Consider the following 20,166-nt stretch of genomic DNA (forward strand, 5'->3'; position numbering starts at 1 on the left):
AGTTTCGTTCTTCTATAGGTAGAGATTGAGTTTTGCCAGCACCATTTGCTGAACATGCTGTCTTTCCTCCAGTGAACATTCTTGGCCCCTTTGCCTAATATCAGGTGGCTGAAATTGCATGTAGTCATACTTGGATCTTCAATTTTGTTCTGTTGATCTACTTTTGTGACAGCACAATGTTGTTTTTATGACATTAGCTCTGTCATATAGTTTGAAATCTGGTATAGTAATCCCCTCAGCATTGCTCTTAGTGTTCAGGGTCGCTTTAGATATCTGGGGGGTTTTTTTGTACTTCCGTATGAATTTTAGGATTTTTTTTCTAATTCTGTGATGAATGTCATGGGGATTTTGATTGGCATTGCATTGAATCTATAAATGGCTTTTGGTAGGATGGTCATTTTCACATATTAATTCTTCCAATCCATGAGCATGGGCGGTCCTTCCATCTTCTGATGTCTTCCTCAATCTCTTTCTTTAAAGATTTAAAAATTTCATTGTAGAGTCCTTTAATGTCTTTGGTCAGGTTTATTCTGATATGTTCGTGTTTGAGACTACAGTGAATGGGAGGGTTTCCATTTACTGCTTCTCCAATTATTTGTTGTTGGTATATAGAAAGGCTACTCATTTTTATATATTAATTTTATAACCTGCCGCTTTACTGAAAATGTTGATCATTTCTAGTTTTCTGGTAGAATTTTTGGCATCTTTTTGATGTATTGTCTGCAAAAAGGGATAATTTGACCCCTTCTTTTCCAATTAGCACTCCTTTAATTTCTTTCTCTTGTCTTGAGTTTCAAGCACTATATTAAAAAGGAGTGGAGATAGTGGGCATCCTTGTCTGGTTCCTGATTTTAATGGGAATGCTTCCAGTTTTTCTCCATTTAGAATGATGTTGGCTGTGGGTTTGTTGTATTTAGCTTTAATTATGTTGAGGTGTGTCCCCTCCTGTCCAATTCCCTCCAGGGCTTTTAATATAAATTTGTGAGGAATTTTGTTAAAGACCTTCTCTGCGCCTATCAAGATGACCATGTGGTTCTTATCTTTGAGTGCATTTATGTTTATTGACACATATATTGAACCATCCCTGCATCTCTGGATTAAGTCCTACTTGATCATGGTGGATGATCTTTTTGGGGTGCTTTCTGTATGTGGTTTACAAGTATTTTGTTGAGAATTTTTGCATCTGTGTTCACTGAGGATATGGGTCTATACTTTCCCTTTATGGTTTTATCCTTACCTGGCTTTGATATTAAAGTGATGCTGGAATTTGGAAGTTCCCCCTCTGTTTCTATCTTTTTGAATCAATTAAGTAGTATTGGATATAGATCTTCTTTAAATGTCTGGTAGGATTCTGTTGTGAATCCATCTGGGCCTGGGATTTTTTTAGTTAGGAACTTTTTGTATTACTGTTTCAATTTCCTTGTGTGTCATGGGTCTGTATAAGCTGTTGATCTTTTCTTGGTTTAGCTTTGGTGATTTCCATGATTTTAGATACACATCCATTTCTTTTAGGTTTTCAAATAGTTGCATTAAAAATGAACTTATCTGTCTGAAACAGTATATTTTAAAAAGAAATGGAGATTTTTTAAAGGTTAAAATCTCATTCAATTTTATGCCTTATAGAGTTTATACTGAGTACAATGATGCATAACTCTATTAATTCAACACTGTGAATCTAAAAGTTTACAGCCAATTTTGAAAGAGATGCCTCTTTGCTCTGGAAACTGTCATTGACTATGTTGATGCTATTGTAATGAAATGATTCTACTAATTATGTGGTTACTAAATAAATTAAGAAAAAATAAAGTATTTGTACAAAAAATAGTGTATAGGTTTTTAAAGTATTCCCTTATTACATTCTGGATCTCTTTGGTGTCTCTTGTGATGTTTTCTGTTTCATCTCCGATTTCGTTAATGTGGAATTGCTTTTGATTTCTTTAGGTTAACTCGTCTAAGGGTCTGTCCATCTTGTTCATCTTTTCAAAGAACTAGCTCTTAGAATTTTTGATTCTTTGTATTTTTTTGTTTCTATTTCATTAATTTCTGCTCTGATTTTTGTTATTTCTTCTTGTCAGCTGGGTTTGGGTTTCGTTTGTTATTGTCTTTCAAGTGCCTTGAGTTGCAATGTTAAGTCATTTATTTGTGTTCTTTCTGATTTTTTGATGTAGGCACTTAGAGCTATAAACTTTCCTCTTAGTACTGCTTTTAATGTGTCACCGAGGTTTTGTTGTGTTGTATTATCCTTTTCATTTAGTTCCTGGAATAGTTTTATATCTTTCTTAATTTCTCATTTGACTCATTCATCATTCAGGAGTGTGTTGTTTAATCTCCATGAGTTCATGTGGTTACCAGGGTTTCTTCCTGTGTCGATTTAAGCTTCATTGCATTGTGGTCTGATAGAAAGCATGGATTTATTTCCATTTTTTGAAAATTTGTTCAGGCATGTTTTGTGACCCAGTATGTGGTTGATTTTGGAGAAAGTTCCATGGGGTGCTTAATAGAAAGAAAATTCTTCAGTTCTTGGGACTATTCAGTAGATGTCTGTTAGGTCCATTTGATGTATGGTATTGTTTAATTCAGATGTCTATCTGTTTATTCTTTGTCCCATTGACCTGTCTAATGAAGTCTCCTAAAGTAGTGAGTTGGGATTTAATGTGTGCCTTGAAGTCCTCTAGTACTTTCTTTATGAATTTGGATGCACCAGAGTTTGGTACATATATGTTCAGTATTGTAATATCTTCTTGGTTTATTGTTCCTTTGATCAGAATGAAGTGGCCCTCTTTATCCCTTCTGATTAGTTTTAGTTTGAAGTCTATTTTCTCAGATATTAGAATTGCACCTCCTGCTTTTTTCTTAGTACCATTTGCGTGGAATATTTTTTCCATCCTTTCACCTTAAGGTAGTGCCTGTTCTTGAGGGGGTGAGATGGGTTTCTTGCAGGCAACAAAAGATGGAATTTTGTTTCTTAATTCATTCAACTAGCCTGTGTCTTTTGACAAGGGCATTAAGTCCATTGATATTTAAAGTTATTATTCAAGGTTGTGTATTGATTATTGTCACTTTGATTTCTGTTTTCATTCTTGGTCTAACTATGTATTTCCACAGTTACACCTTCATTTCATTTCTTTCTGTTACCCCTTGGGTATAGTCGTTCCTTTCTTCAGCTCTTTGAATTGCTTCAAGTATTCTCTGAAGGGATGGTTTTGTGGTCATGAATTCTTTCAGCTTATTTGTGTCATGGAAGATTTTTCTCTCCCCTTCAAGTATAATAGATATTTTTGCTGGGTAATGTATATTGGGTTGGCATCTGTGGCCATTTAGAGGTGGGAACTTTGGTCCAGGCTCTTTTGATTTCATAGTTTTCACTGAAAAGTCAGCTGTAATTCTGATGGGTTTTCCTTTATATGTGACTTGGTTTTCTTTTGCAGCTTTCAGAATTGTCTCTTTCTTCTATATGTTCAGTGTTTTCACTATGATGTGCCATGGGGAGTTTATTTTCTGGTCATGTCTATTTGGTGTTCTATGTGCTTCTTATATTTGTATGGGCATTTCTTTCTTTAATTTTTGGAAATTCTCTTCTACAATCCTGTTGACGATCTTGTCTGTACCATTATCCAGAGATTCTTCTCCTTCCTCTATGCCTATGATGCTTAAATATGGACTTTTTATGGTGTCACACAATTCCTGCATATTCCATTCCTGTATTTTCTTAAATTTTTCATAATCTTTGCTTGAGCAGCCCAATTCATCAACTTTATCTGACAGTCTTTATATTCTGTTTTCCATTTCATTCATCCATTCTATTGGTGGGGCTTTCTCCTGTCATTTCTAATTGGCTTATTGAGTCTTTCACTTCCTTCTTCATTTCAGCCTGAATATTCAATATTTCTTTTTTGTGAATTCACTTAGATGTTTAGCCCTATCTTCTTTCAGTTCTTTGATTTCTTTGTGTGTTCCTTAAATTCATTGAATTCTTTGATCATGTTTATAATTGTACTTTTGAATTCTGTGTCCCAGGTTATCTCTAGGGGGTTCTCATTGTAGAACTCCTCTACAGGACTGTTGGTACTTGGTGGGGACATACTATTTGGGTTTTTCATGTTGTTATTTTTTTATTATTGTTGTGACTTTGGCATGTGGATTTCTTTTGTTGTTTCTGATTCTGGTGTGAGACTCAAGCCTTCCTTTGTTCAGTTTAAGTCTGTTTCTGTTTGTATACTTGATGTGCCTTTATTGTTTTCTTATTGGGTATGAAAAGCTGGTTGGTCTAGGTTCTCTCTTTTATTTTATATTGGAGGGGCCAGATGGTGCTAGTCAAACTACTCAGGATTTCCTACACAGGCCCAATTTGCATGAGGATCAGATGCTCTCAGGCTTCCTCCTAAAGTCTGGGCCCCTCTATAGAGCAGACACAGTACAATTTGGGATGTTTGGTAGGTGGAGGTTGGATTCAGGTGATCTCAGGCAGTCTGCAAAGGTCTGGGCCCACTAATGCTCAGGGAAGCCTCACCCTGCAGCAGTGGGATGGGGCTGAGGGCAGGTTGTCCCAGTGTAGGTGTGGACAGGCACAATTCGGAAACCTCACCACCTTGCAGAGTTAAGATGGTAGTCCAGAGATCTGGGGTGCTAAGAGCAAAAGTGGGCCTGTGCCTAGGGCTAGAAGGAGAACAGAATGTGGGGTTTGGGAGATTGCAATTGCTCATGTTGTAGGGGAGTCAAGGCAGTGTATGTGGGATTAGACTTATCAGGAAAGAAGGCTGGTCTAGGTAATTCAAGGTAAGTTGGGGTGGTGAAAAGCCAGGACAGAAGGCTGGTCTCAAGGAAGCAAAGGCAAGTTGGCAGTGGGACTGGCTGGGAAGACTCTAATAAAGTAGACTGACAAATTAAGCTGGTCTGGGTGCAAGGGATCAGGATGCAGTGGGTAGGTCTGGGCTAAGAGGGTAGTCAGGAGATCTGGGGTGCTAAGAGCAGAAACAGGCCTGTACCCAAGGCTAGAAGGAGAACAGGATGTGGGAGCTGGAAGACTGGTGATGATTCTGTTTTACTCACTGGTATGATTTCTTGGCCTTGGCTGATATAGAATCCATAATACCAACTTTCAGCCAAATCCCCTTATTATTAATTTCATAGATAATGAAAACTAAATATAAATTTCTTTTTAAAAAAAGTGGCATGAGCATGGTGGTGGTGCATGAATTTAATCGCAGAACTCAGGAGGCAGAGGCAGGTGGATCTCTGTGAGTTCAGAGTCAACCTGGTCTACATAGGGAGTTCCAGGGCAGCAAAAACTGGGCCCTGGAGTTAGGACAGAGGATAAGCTAGATCTGGAGCTCACAGTTCACATAAGGACTTTAGAATTTGAAGATTAATCCTTGACAGGAAATGCTGTTGCTTCAGCAACTCCAGTGAGCGAATGCATCTGGACCCCCGGGACAGGCGGTAATCTGCCTTCAAGTGTGGCTGGACCAAGAGGTTCAGCTTCTGTCATTGCACCTTGTTCATGTCTCCTGCGTGCTCTGCGTCTGATGCTTTCTCAGGTGGCTCCTCCAGGTGACGTCAGGCTTGCTACTTGCAGCTCCAGGCTCCTTTTCTTTCTCTCAGCAACCCAGTCAACATCCCAGCACTGGCCCTGGGATGGCTCTGGTGCTAAACCAAACCTTTTGTCAATCTCATGTGATGGGATGGATTGTGTTCTGATGGTTTAGGGTGGTACTACCACATCACTGGGGAGAGGGAAACAGAGCTATTTTCACCAAAAACAAGTAGACGAGTTGTGGCTGTGGTTTTCCAAGGAAAATCTAGGAGCTGTGAGCAAAAGGCAGGAAAATGGATGCCGAGCTGTAAAACCAACAGATGCTCCTCGGAGCACAGGCTGTGGATAAGGTTTGGCATGTGAGAAAGGCCCTTGTGGGGCCAGGCATACCTCCCTCAGATCCTGCTTTGTGGACATAGAAACTTTGGGTTCCCAGCTGCTGTGTCTTTGGACCACCACGTGCCCCCATGGGCTGCTCCCAGCTTATGACTGAGAATCAGCCACTTTGGCCTGGCACAGTGTTGGATAGTACTGGTCAGCTGTCCGGCCTCTGCCTGGCAGGACCTTTTCAGTGCCCCTCCCTCCTTTCCACTCTCTTTTCACAGGCATCAGACCTGCATTGAACTCACTGCTCCACACTTTCTTGTCCTTCCCAGGTCTTGGGAGTTGACGGAAGCTAGGGGAAGAAAAATGATTTTTCTTTGGTATGGAGTTCTGGTTTGGGTATTGTTTTTCCTTCTGCATTTTAAAGATTCTATTCATTGGCTTCTGGCTTTCAGTCTTCCTGTTAGGAAGCCGAATGCCGTTTGTTTTTCCTGACATTCTTTTTTTCTGTCTTTAAGAGAGTATTCTGAAATTTCATAGTTCTGTGCCTTGCTTGGGGCCATTATTGAAATTCATGGATTGGACATCTCATGGACCCCTTTTATCTAGAAAATAGCTTTCTTCAATTTTTGGAAATCATATTTATGTTTTATATAATTCCTTTCTTTCTATTGTTTTTTTAGAAATTACATTGCTTAGATTTTAAGCTAACAAAATGAATCATTTTTAAAAATATAATTTATGTTTCCCAGTGCCATGTTAGCCTACTCTGTAGCCCTGGGAAATTTCTTTGACTTTTTCAGCTCAAGCCATTCTCTTGATCGCGTCTTCCTCTCCTCTGAGTCCTGTGTCTTCCCACCCCAGACATGTGACTGGCATTTAAAAATGTTCCTTTTAACTCTGATTCTTTATGGTGACTCATTTTATAACCTATAACCTCGCTCTTAGGAGTGTCATTCCCTTATAGACACCGCTCTGTACCTTCTTTTCTCCTCTAAGAATCCATTACCCACCTGTACACTCACCCTAGGATTTAGGGTAGACACAGAAACAGCTTAGTTCACTGTCTAGATCCATGTAGAAAGAGTAATATTGTTTGCTCTTAAAACTCAAACAAAAGCTAAGAAGGGAGAATATGGGTGAATTGAGAATTTTAGTAGGAATAAGTCAGGACTCTCCACGAAAATCTAGGTGAGGGAGACATGTGGAGATGTGTGGAGATGGGTGGAGACGTGTGGAGATGGGTGGAGACGTGTGGAGACCAGCGGAGACGTATGGGGACAGGTAGGGATGGGTGGGGACAGGTGGGGACGTGTGGAGACGGGTGGAGACAGGTGGAGACGTGTGGAGATGGGTGGAGACGCGTGGAGATGGGGTGGGTTTTCTGCACCTTCTAGGGAATTCATTTTATTCTCAAATATCACTGTTTTCCCAAGTCTTGATAATTCCAGTTGATACCTGGTTTGCAAGAAATTTTATTGATATTATTGCATATCTAATCTTTTTTATTCTCTTTCTCTCTCCTTTATTTAAAAAAATTTCATTATTTTTATTTTATGTGTATGAGTGTATTGCCTGCGTTGTGTAAGTGCACCTGTGTCATGCAATGCCTGTCAAGGTGGATCCCCTGGAATTGGAGTTATGGATGGTTGTTAGCTGCTGTGTGGGTACTGGGATTTGAACCTGAGTCCTCTGCAAGAGCAGCCAGTGCTCTTAACCGCTGAGCCATCTCTCCAGCCCTCTCTGTTCTTTAAACATGTCAGAATACATCTCTTCTCCCAAACTGCTTTTTTTTTTTCTGTTCTCATTGTTTTCACAAATGTGCAGGCTTCTGTTTTCCTCTGTGTGGAGAACTTTGACTAATGGGTCCTGGTTCAGACTAGGAAGAGCTTTCCTATGATCTGAGGAAGTATTCATTTTCTGTTCCTCTGTAGTCTATGGAATTCTAGAGGATTTTAGTTTTGTGCCTTTCCTCTATTCAGCTCAATGACCAACCATGCCATCACAGCAAAAATCTGTGGAGCACTGTCTAAGAATTAATATTAAATTGACTTATTTAATTATTACAATGGCAGCATAAAGTACCCAGGGCTACTATGTGGTATTGATGAAGATAGAAGACACATAGGAGGCAATTGCCCAGGCTCTAGTCCCCACCAGTGTGAGCCCAGGAAGGGTGACTGCACCCCATTCTTTTCCCTGTAGGGTACCCTGCCTGGTGCAGGCTGTCACTTGGGAATGTCCTCAAGAATGCTTATCCATCAGAGAATGCATTGTTAATATAGTCTGAAAAAGGTGAATGTTTTCTGGCTACAAGTTGGAACTCACTCAACATAAAGGGATAAATGTTCTAGAGAGAAAGCCTTTGTCATCTTGTTTATCATTCACTTGTCTTATCAAACTCTGGGCACAAGCTCGAAGCTCTGCGCAGTGATGTGATTTATGATGGTTATCGGTTTATTGATTCAATACACCTGGCAACAAACTATCGCACCCGATTCCCTGCTGACAGCCAGACCTGGTTGGGAGACAGATCTGCCTCAGGGTTTCAGATTGGCCTTCCAACCAAGCTGCAAGCTGAGCGCTATCACACTTGTGAGTGGGTCCCTGTGGTGATTGTCACATAGCAGGGGAAGATGTCCTTCATGCAATACTGCCCAAAGGGCAGAATCTGTCACATGCCCACCAAGGTTTCCATAACAGCAATATAGGTGAACGAATTTGACTCACGGGGTTTTGGCACTAACTCTGTGATGACTCATCTGTTCATCACTAATGCAATTTTAATTGTCACATTGTTGCTGTGAAAAGAAAGAGCCAAGAATGGCCTTGCCATGCATAGTATTTTGTGAATTCTGAAATCACTTGTCAATTAATGAGACTTCTCGATACTTCTTACACATTCCAGTAAGAGGGTAAGCTGTGTTTCACTTGCTGTTTACCTGTGAGTTATATCTCCAACTCTGATGACGCTCTGCTCTTTCAAATCACGGTGCAGGTGAGGGGAGGGTGGGAGATGGCAGAGGGACGTTCAGTTCCATTTTCTGCCAGCTCAGGTGTTGCTGGTCCTACTTACACAGAAATGGATTGGTGTTTACCTGACTTCAAACCATTTGCAGATGTACATTTCTTTTTATTTATTTATTATTTTTGTTTTATGTGTATGCATGTATTGCCTGCATGTAAGTAAGTGCACCTGTGTCGTACAATGCCCATTGAGGTCAGAAGAGGCTGTCGGATCCTCTGGGACTGGAGTTACGGACAGTTGTTAGCTGCCGTGTGGGTGCTGGGATTCGAACCCGGGTCTTCTGCAAGAACAGCCAGTGTTCTTAACTACTAGCCATCTCTCCAGCCCCAGATGTACATTTCTGAATGGTGATGTGGACAGCATGTAGATTCTTTTTCCTACGTGCACCTTTTATTTAACATTGTTTGAGACGGCCTCTCACTGATATGGAGCTTGCTGATTCAGCTAGGCTGGCTGGCAAGCAAGTCAGGAAAATCCCTGTCTCTACCTTCCCAGTAGTAGAATCATAGACCATGTCACCGCATCAGGCTCCTTACATGGGTGCTGGGACTCTGAACACAGACTCTCTCTCATGCTTGCCTTGGCAAGCACTTTACTCACTGACCCTTCCAGACCCTTATAAAAGACATTTTTTTTCAATATGTATTTTTTTGTTGAATTTTCTTTTTACACTTTTAAAAAATATTTTATTATTTTTATGTGTATGAGTGTATTGCCTGCATGTGTGTAAGTGCATCCGTGCTATGCAATGCCTGTGTAGGTCAGATGAGGATGTCGGAACCCCTAGAAATGGAGCTACAGATGGTTGTTAACCACCATGTGGGTGCTGGGAATCAAACCCAGGTCCTCTGCAAGAGCAGTCAGTGCTCTTAACTGCTGAGCCGTCTCTCCAGCCCCTTTTTTGTTGAATTTTCATGCAACATTCTAATCATATTTAAAGCTCCTTCCTCTCACTGCACCTATCCCATAGTCCCCACACTGGAATTTATGCACTCTGTCATATTTGTTAAGGCCTATTGAGTCAAGTTTGTGTCTCCAGATGTCCCACCATGTGAGTTAATACACTGTAGCCTGTAAGAGACATTTTAACTGCAAAATGAGACATACGTGTATATTGCAAAATCTCTTGATTCCAAACACCTGCCATTCTCTCTGGAGTTCTGGGATTAAAGGTGCACACCACCACACCTGGCATTTTATTAGTTTTAATGCTGTCTTCTAGCTACTTTGCTGACCAGGGTCACTATCTTCCTGTATCCCTGTATACAGTGGCACAGATCTGTGCCAATGTATAATGTACTAAAATGCTGATCTGTTATCATATCTTCATCTTTAAGTGTACTATGTAAGTAATTTGTTGTTTGTTCTGAGTGGGAAAGACACATTCAAAGATACATATTGTGTAATGATACACATAACATGTTGATTGATAAAATAAGGATTGGATGGAATTAGAGAAATCAACGAGGGCAGTATTTCAAGAAAGATGAGTGGTTCTGCTGCTGCAAATCTATCAAGGGGCCCAAGTGAAATAAGTCAGAGTTGTGACAGGTGACCTGGGTGACATGGGGGTCATTGGTGACCTTTCCAGGTGTAAGTCAGTGTGTTGTAGCCAAAGCGTAGGAAGAGAAGAGCCGCAGGAGTGAGGACAGGGAGGAGAGGGATATGGGTTTGAAGAGCCTCACCATCAACCTCTCTGTGTGCAGGAGAGAGAAGCCTGAAGGTGGGCCTGAGGTTAATGGAGGATATATTTTAAATTGTTTATTGAGCTTTTGTAATTTCATACAACAGTTCTTAATCAAATTTAGACCCCCTCTCCCATCCATGCTCCCTCATCCCCCAACAGGACCTCATGTATTCCATCACACATGTCAAGTCCTATTCAGGCATTTCTATCCAAATGCCCTTCACTGTAAATGCCTTCACTGGAGTCTGGTCAGCCCATCCAGAGATCATATGTAAGGCATACTCTCCCTCACCCAGTAGCAGTCTGTCTCCAGCCGTTCTCAGTCTAGGGCCTGCCCACCCTCTATTTCTCTCCTCCCACCTAGTCCCTTGTTTAATTGAGTTGGCATTTTTAATATAGGAAGATGCTTATAAATAAATGGAAACAAACTCCTAGAGAAAGAAAAAGGACATGCTATAGCATTTAAATTATATAATACACATGAAATGAAACAGGCGAGAGAGGTGATTGCTACTTTTTAAGTGTTTTATGTCTGTGATAAAAAATCGTGATTGTTATAGAAACCACAGAAAGACATAAATCAGTAAATAGAAAATTACAGGAATTAATCACAAAAAGTTATTTCAATGACTGACTTGGTCCACGCTGCTCTGTTTAGTGTAGTTCTGTGCGCAGTTTTAATATGGAGTAGGGAAAGTGTTCTTCGTTAACCTTGTAGTATCTTCTTGATTATTTATGTTTATGTGTTTTTCAAAGAACTCCAAGCCCGTCCAGCGGTGTTGTGAGATATACTACTGGTATTTTAACTGGATTTGAAGGAGCTTCTAAGTGATTTCGCAGCTGCCATTTTCCACTTTCAGGTTCTGTATTTTGTGTGATCTCTATTTTCCTTTAAGAAACGTTTTACTAGTCTCTTTCCCCACAAAGATCCTATGCATCGTTGCTTAGCAAGTCTCTGAGATTTTGGTTGTTTGTATTACTGTGGAGTGGTTTCACTTCGCTGAGTATCAGGATGAAGTCGCTAACCACTGACAGAAGCACAGGAAATGCCCAGGGAGTTTCCCTTCAGAGGATGGGCTCACCTACTACCAACAGCAGGAAGTCGGAGTAACCCCTCATTGTGCAAGTCTTCTGCTCCTTACTGGAATCAGTGTCACCTTGCTGGTGACATCATTAACAATGACACCTTGTGCATCCGTGTGCACGACATATAAAATAGAAGTGAACAGCTTTTTCTTGCACAGTTTGGATGTCCTTTTCTCATTCCTGTTTAGCCAAATCTGTGGTTCACATGTCTTCTGATATCTTCCTCAAAGTTAATTTCTCAAGCATACATTGTGCAGAATCTGAATTTACTAGGTTTGTCCCCTGTAACCGCCTTTTTGTTGGTTGTTGCAGATCTTGTCCGTGCCTTGCTGTTTGCGAATATTCATTCATAACAACATTTTTCTGAAGAACATATCCTGATGCATGAAGAGAAGTACGATCAGCTGTGGGCTTTAAATTTTTGTCTTTTCTCAATGTGAGACCAGATAGTTCAACATGAAAAGAATAAAATATAATAAACGAAACGCAGTGCTTATAAGGAAGAATGAATTATAAATAAAACTCTAATTGGCTCTCCACAACCACTGAACTGATGGATGACACACAGCATCTGAGCACTAAGCCAGGCCCTTGCTTCCTTGCTACTCAGCACTGCTGATCTGCCATTCCTGGTCGGCTGGGCATGTGACTGACAAAGGCAGCATGGTGCTGACCTGGTCAGCACATATTGCTCATCCCAAAACCACCTCTAGAGAATCAAGTCCCCGACAGATCCAAAAAAACTCAAGGAGTGATGCAAAAATATTTATTTTCTTAATTTGCTGGTGAATAATTCAAGACTACTTATGCCCCAAAGCACTGTCAAACATTAGAATGTAAAATCAGAGCAAGTTCAGAAGTTTGTGGTGGTGGAGTGGCTGTGGTATGTGTCAGAGTCCAAGACAGCTCAGTAGACATCATTCTGTGTGCCGGACTGGATGGAGTAGACAGTGGAAGGACGCTGGACCTGACCTGCACTGCAGCCTTGGAGAGCTGCTGCCCTTGGTCCTCACCTGTGGACGACAGTGAGAAACACGACTTTGCAGTAAGAGTGGCGTGTGATGAGCATCTGGGCTGCATGTTTCAGGTTGTGTCATTTATTTGCCCCTCAGAACCTGCATGGGCAGAACTGCCAACTGCATCTATTTCAGGACTGCTGTGCAGTCAAGTTCATGGCCTGTGGGTCACACGCCTTCAAAGGAGAACATCCTTCTTGAAGAGCTGCAAAAGCTTGGACTTTGGCTTGAGCTTACGTGGGTCTTGTGCGTGGGTCACCGTTGCTGTGAGTTCATGGGGGTAATTGACCAGCTCTCTGGAAAACTTGGTTTTCTTGTGGTCACCCACCACCTCTGGCTCGTACAGTCTTTCTGCCCCCTCTTCCGAAATGAGCCCTGAGCCTTGGGAGGCAGAAGTTCGCTAGAGGTGTCTTATTCAGGGATGAGGACTCTGCAGTCTCTTAGACTCTGGGGAAGTGGCTAAGAAGCCCCAACCCTAGCTGAGTAGCTATTGCTAATCAATAGCTGCTGGAGAGGGAGAGTCAGTTTTCTTTAAGGGCGTGACTCCTGTGGTTAGACCCACACTGAAGGGCATTTGGGAACACAAATTTGGCTTGGTGTGCCTTAACGCATATAACAGAGTATGTGAAATTAGGTGGCATCCACCGGGGGAAGTGCACAGAAGGTCTCTAAACATGATAAAATATATTGTATAAAATTTGCAAAAATTCAATAAAAATGAAAAAAGGAATTGCAAAAGCCCTTTGGGGCTGTACTGTAATTTGAGTTTTCTCTCTTGGTAATGAAATAGCAAAAGATAATTTTTACAAAACCAGATAGTTTAAGATATTGGATTCTCTATGCCAAGTAAGTTTTTGTCAAGGCCTGAACTGATAAATCTTTGCCTCCAAATCATTTATTTATTTTTATTAGTATTTTGAGAATTCCATGTACTTTATTCTAATCATATTCATCCCCTCCCCAAGTCTTCCCAGGTTCACCCCCCAGTCCCTACCCACCTACCCACCCAACTTTGTGTCTTCTTCTTCTTCTTTTTTTTTAGGGAAACTATTTTCCAGACACAACAGGGCAGGTACACATATGAACTCACAGCAATTGTGACAGCATGCACAAAGTTGTGCAAGCTCAAGCCAGACAAAATGGCAGCATGGAATGGGGAGGTGGGCATGATGTCTCAGCCCTACCAGAGGAGCTACTGGAAACTCATTGCTTCTGGAGGATGGGCAGCAGCCTTCTTTAAGAGTACAGACCCCAGTGGGTTGGCTGTGCTCCAGTGACAGATACTTTTATATCAATTTTAATTGATTAGTTAATTAAGTAGTTCTGAGATAGTGTCTTTCTAAGCAGCCCTGCCTGGCTTAATAGTCACTGTGTCGTCCAGCCTGTTTTTGAATTCACGTCAATTCTCCTGCCTCAGTTTCCTGAGTGCTAAGATCATACACACGTACCACACTTACATTATATCAATATTCTAATACATTAAAGTATTTGTCTAGATAATTTGAATTTCTTGACTTCTAGCTTTAGGAAAAACAGACACTATGTCTTTAGATTATCAGGTTTTCATAGTTGTAATGTAAATTTATTGAAATGTGTTTTTAAAATTTTTTAATAAAATGACTTTATTGTAATGTCACAAATAAAAGCATTACACAGCTATTTTAAGGAAGCCACTCAAACATTTGCCAAGCCACAAACTCTGCATCTCAATCAACTTCTATAGCTAAAATGGCCACTCAGAAGCTATACAGTTTCACTATTACAATTTTAAGTATTCATGACAAAAAGAAAACAAAAATGATGTCAGTTGAAACTAGAAAAACAATTAACTTCATATCCTCTTTCATGACTTTTGCTTGTTCTAAGTGCTGATGCATTAGTCAGATATTGGCCTAGTGATAGAATGCAATCATCAGAGAACAGCCCAAGATGCTAAAGGCTCATATGTGGATATCCTATTGATCTGTCCTCATGAGCTCTTTTTCCTCTCCATTGTCTTAGAAAAATTTACATTGAATGGGACAGAGAAAAACTTTATTCTATCTTGGGGCCATGTTTCTGAATTGAGGGAGAAGGTTTTTTTCTTTCCAAACCTTTGCCTTGTGAAGCGTGCTCACTCTACAGGCTGTACTTACTACAGCCGGCTCCGTGGGCCACTCACTACACAGTAGCCCTTCCATATGGCATGTATGATGGTGTAGTTTCCCACACTTCCATGGTTTTGATTTCACTCCACAGAAATGGAAGCTTGATGATGCCCAGAGACTCATGTCCAAAGGAGGGCCACAGGAGAGGTGGAGTTTGAACCCGGTTCTGCTGAGTAGAGCCCAGCTCTCTGCCCCGCCTCCTCCCTTCTTACCTCCCTGCAGCCTGGCACAGTAAAAGGGTAGCATTTATAGTCTCCCATCACAGACAAGACAGTGAGGTCCCTCTGGGACAGGGAATCATCTTGGTCTGCACAGCTGGCAGAGCACTGTATGAGATGGAATTAGTTGCTTCTCACTGCTCTGACACAGTATCTGACAGGAGCAGCAGGAGGAAGGAATGGTTTAGTTTGGCTCAGGGTTCAAGGGTTCGGCTCGTCATAACAGAAATGTAATTGTCCTGGGAGGCTGAGGCGGCAGTTCACATTGCTTCCTCAATGAGGAACCGGAGAGAGATGGGTGTTAGTGTGCAGGCACGTTTCCTTCAGTGCAGGACCCCAGCCAATGGAATGGTACTGCCCACAGTTAGAGTGCATATTCCAACTTTAACCCTGTCTGGAAACTCCCTCTGAGACATCCCCCTGCTTCATCTCCTAGGTGACCCTAGATCCTGGCCAGTTGACATTCAGTATTGGCCATCCAAAACAGTAACTGAGGTTCTGGACCCCTTTTGTAGTCTTCCAGGGACCTTGCTTCTTGATCTGCCCTCGGGATCTTCGTGTGTTTGGGTCAGGTGGCTAGGGTGGGGTGCCATGGTAACCTCACTGCTTAATAGCCAATGCAGCTTCTACCCTCCCCACTCTGTGAGGAGGTAACTCTGTTAACAGGTTACTTTTCATTCTTTTGGGATTTACTCCTTCAATATTATGCTCTGAAAGCGGTACACAATTTTGGGGATGCTAGGCTGGTGGATATCTCCATGTTTTGTTAAAATTCATCCTTGTTCTCTTTTGTGTAAGATATTTGACAGAAGCTGGGACCTAGCCTGACAGCCTGGGGCAAGACTGGAGGCTGAAGGGGAGGACAGTGTGAAGATGCAGAGCTGGCTTCCAGGCAGGTCCCCAGATCTCAGCTACTTTTGGCCGCAGTTTTTCTCCAGCACTTGGAAGTCATTGTTGCCACAACTCACAGAAGAGGAGCTAACATTCAGAGGGTTTTTATATTATCTTATTAGTTTATTCCATTTATCCATCCATTCATCCATCCATCCATCCATCCATCCACCCATCCATCCCATCCATTCATCCATCCATCCATCCATCCATCCATCCATCCATCCATCCCGAAACTTTCTGATACCAAGATAAAATCACTCATCAGAACCAGACAAGTTGGAGGTGAGAAGCTCTGAGCAAGGGAAGATCATGCTCTGCTCAAGAACTTTCTAAAAACATCACTGGTTCCTTCATACACTTCCTGATTTATTTGCCTCACAGTAGATACACTTCAATACTATGGAAATTCAGAGAAGAGCTCTCCTGAAAGGACACTTTCCTAGCAACAGTATACCTACCAATAAGCTGATGTCATCTCCTGCCAAGACAGATTGTTTAAAGCAGCTTGCCTGAACTCCTTTTTGCCAACAGACACCTTACTTTATTCTTCCATAACTGAGTATATCTATGGCTTACCACAGCTGTGCATTGCATGTTATAGTCTTATTTTCTTTTTACTGAGTATACTTTCTATACTTAGAGAGATACTTCCCTCTTGTCTCTTTAGCCTGATATCTCCTACCCATCCATCTACCTATCCATTCACCCACCTATCTACCTGTTCATCCATCCATCCATCCACCCATCCACCAACCCACCATCCATTCATCCATCATCCATCCATCCAGTCATCCACCCCATCCATCCATCCATCCATCCATCCATCATCCATCCATCCAGTCATCCACCCCATCCATCCATCCATCCATCCATCCATCCATCCATCCATCCATCCATGCATCCCCCCAGCCATCCACTCACCATCCATCATGCATCCACCCATCCACCCCATCCATCCATCCATCCATCCTCCATCATCCATCCATCCAGTCATCCACCCCATCCATCCATCCATCCATCCACCCATTCACTCCATCCATCCATCCATCCATCCATCCATCCATCCATCCATCCAAATATCTGCCCATCCACCCCATCCATCCACCCCATCCATCCATCCATCCATCCAAACATCTTCCCATCCACCCCATCCATCCACCCCATCCACCCCATCCACTCCATCCATCCATCCATCCACCCATCCATCCAAACATCTTCCCATCCACCCCATCCATCCATCCATCCACCCCATCCAGTCCACCCATCCATCCACCCACCCCATCCACCTCATCCATTCATCCTTCTATCCTTCTATCCATCCACCCATCCACTCCATCCATCCATCCTTCCTTCGGCAAACATCTACTTAGCAATTACTATCTGTCAGCATCTGGATTTTCTTGTTTTTTCTTAATGAGAATCACCTGGGACCCCTGATGACTCCACAGTCCCCAGGCTTTGGCTTTCTACAATAACCAATGTCTTCTTCTTCTTTTTTTTTTTTTTGTTTAGAGCACAGTACTTCATATAATCAACATGGAGACGGAAGCTCAGACATAGTAGGTGACTTACCATAAATCATGGAGCATCCACCTACTACAACTGGAATTTGAACTCAGATCTTCAGTGACTTCTCTGATTTAGCTGTGCTGATTATATTGAGGATGTTGATCATGGGCCTGAATTCTAGAATTCAGGTTATGTCATGTTTTAACAGTTTTAAAATGTGTTTTACTCAACTTGAGACACATTTTACAAAAAGCAAACACCAGGGGGAAAAAAATCAATGAGAAAAGCCTTCTATTGGTTATAAAGATGGGTGTAGAAGCACTGAGATTATTGAGCCCACATGGAAAGCCACGTGCAGGGTGGTCTTCACTCTGGCCCCACATCTCCACCTCAATGCTTCCACAGATCTCAGAACTGAGCTCGGAAGTCCTTCAGTTCTGCCCAAATGAAACCCTGGGAGTTTTGGAAATGAGCTCATGACATGAAAGCCCTGCTCCTGTTTGATGTACCCTAATGAACAACATCTGTGGTGTCCTAGAAACAAAAATAATTGCTCATTATCTGCTTGTTCTAAACAAATGTTTGTTCAGAGCTGCTCTAAACTGGCAAGTTCTCATCGTCAGATGTCTGATTCCCCAGGCGGGGTGTGGCACCCCGCCCCCGCAGGGCTGCCGTAATGGTGGGCTCTGAGGTGCCTGGCTTCTGAACTGTTGTGCTCCACACTCTAGTGAAACCCAGTGCCCGTTTCAGGTGTCAGCCCAGAGGGTGATGGCATTGGCCTTGAATCTCCTGAATCACCCATTATACCAGCAGTTGTGCAGAACACGCAGGCCTAGGCATTAGTGCTGAGCTTTACTGGGAACGTCAGGTAGGCCGCAGGCTTGCAGTTTCTTTGACTTCATGGGTTGGCCTCCAGGAAGAAGTCAACAGCAAGTTCTCAGGATGGAGATCTCTCTGCTGCGTGGGGAACTCAGGCCTTCTACCTCCCCTGGGTCCGTTCTTAGTTTTTAATTCCTCCCACCTTTGTGAGTCTTGCTGTCTTTTCTCCCCATTAACATCAGGTCTTCTGGTGCAGTGTGCTTTCTATTTTCCTTCAAGAGTATCACCATGAGCCTTTTAGTTGCGTGCTCTTTCTCCCCAGTTAGCTTCTGAGTTCCTGTGGTTTGCATTTTTCTAAATTTTCTTTCCCTTAGTAATGTCCTAAAGTGTTGAAGGCATTCTCCCAGGTGGTACATGGTGGCTGAAGACCTTGTAGGAATCTAGAGCCTTCCAGTGTGGCTGATGTTCTTGAAGGGACTGCACAGTTTCGTTGGAGAGTCCACACCTGTGTCTTACAATTGTGTTAGTTTTCCTGCCCGAATGTAAGCAGCTGCTGTTGCTGTGGGTTTGGGGTGAGGTTCAGGGTCCAGGATTTGCAGTTTGTCAACTGGTGTGTTCTAGCCCAGGAGGTGTTAGCCACACAGAACTATTTACAGCTACATTAGTTAAAATGAACTAAAATATAAGTCAGCTTCTCAATTGTATTAGCAACATTTAAGGCATCCAAAGGTCAGTACTGGCTCTCAAATAGTCTGCCAGGCTAGAACACTCCCTTCACCTGGAAAGTTTGAAGAGCACCACTCTAGACTCCTGCTTCATTTTCAGGAAGGCGGCTTGCTCTTGGCTGAGGCTGGTCCCCTGAGATTTGAATGCAGCCGTTCCCACCCCCGAAGGGAGAAAATAGAAGCCCTTGGCTGGGGTGGGTAGGCAGCGTGTCCTGCTTCTTCCATCTGCAGTTACCAGGTGCTCCTCCAAAGGGGGCCCTTCTGCACAATGCTCCCCCACCCCCCGTGTTCTCCCTGGTAGTCTCGTGACCTACACTTCATCCACTGTGCACTGTGGAGCCCACAGGCCCCTTCACTCTCCAGCTCCCTAAATCCACTGACCGTTTTCATTTACTGTCTCACCTTTGTGTTGTTTTGGAGCGTTTAATCCCATCTGTCTCCATTTGCAGTGGCTTAGGAAGAACCACAGCTGGTTGTGTGTGTCCTCACTAAGTTCGAACTGGAAAGATTGTCACTTCTTATTATCTATAGCAGGGGCCCTAAGCGGGGAAATGAACTCTAAGGACCTTTAGCCTCCAGCAAAAGAAGGCATAATTATCACAATTTTCAGCTGGAGCTGCAGATGGCCATTGATGTTCTGAGCACTGCAGCTGCTCAGCTGAACCACAGGGCCCGAGGCCCTAGTTTCCTTCTCGTGGCTGAGAAGGAGGCTGCTCCATGCAGCCATGAGATTAGATCTGGATCCATCATGTAGACAGAGGAGTCCTGTGGCTGTAAAGCACTGCAGGCCTGTGTCTTCCCCTTCCATCAAAGAGGAACTTCTTTGGGATATGAGTAAGTAGTGAGAGGTCATTTCTAGTTTTAGTAGCATAGCATAAGAAATGGTATCACTGGGTTCAATGAGCATTCTGTTTAGCAGTTGGATGTCTGGCCTAGATGCTACAAAGTACCAGAAGTCCTGGTAAGGGCACGTAAAAGACTTAATGTCTGATAACAGAAAGTGTCTTTAAATAAGCATGTTTCTAATACATTTTAGCAAGTCTGTTTTCTTTTAACTCAATTAGTAAATGCCATTAAAACAGGACTTGAACATAACATGTGGATTAACCAATCTATAAAGACTCAAACCTGAGCAAATGGTTTTCTTCTAGGGCTTTTCAGCTGCCTTAAAAAAGATTAT

The sequence above is a fragment of the Nannospalax galili genome, unplaced genomic scaffold (assembly GCF_000622305.1).
Source record: "Nannospalax galili isolate Female #2095 unplaced genomic scaffold, S.galili_v1.0 scaffold197, whole genome shotgun sequence".
Taxonomy (NCBI): domain Eukaryota; kingdom Metazoa; phylum Chordata; class Mammalia; order Rodentia; family Spalacidae; genus Nannospalax; species Nannospalax galili.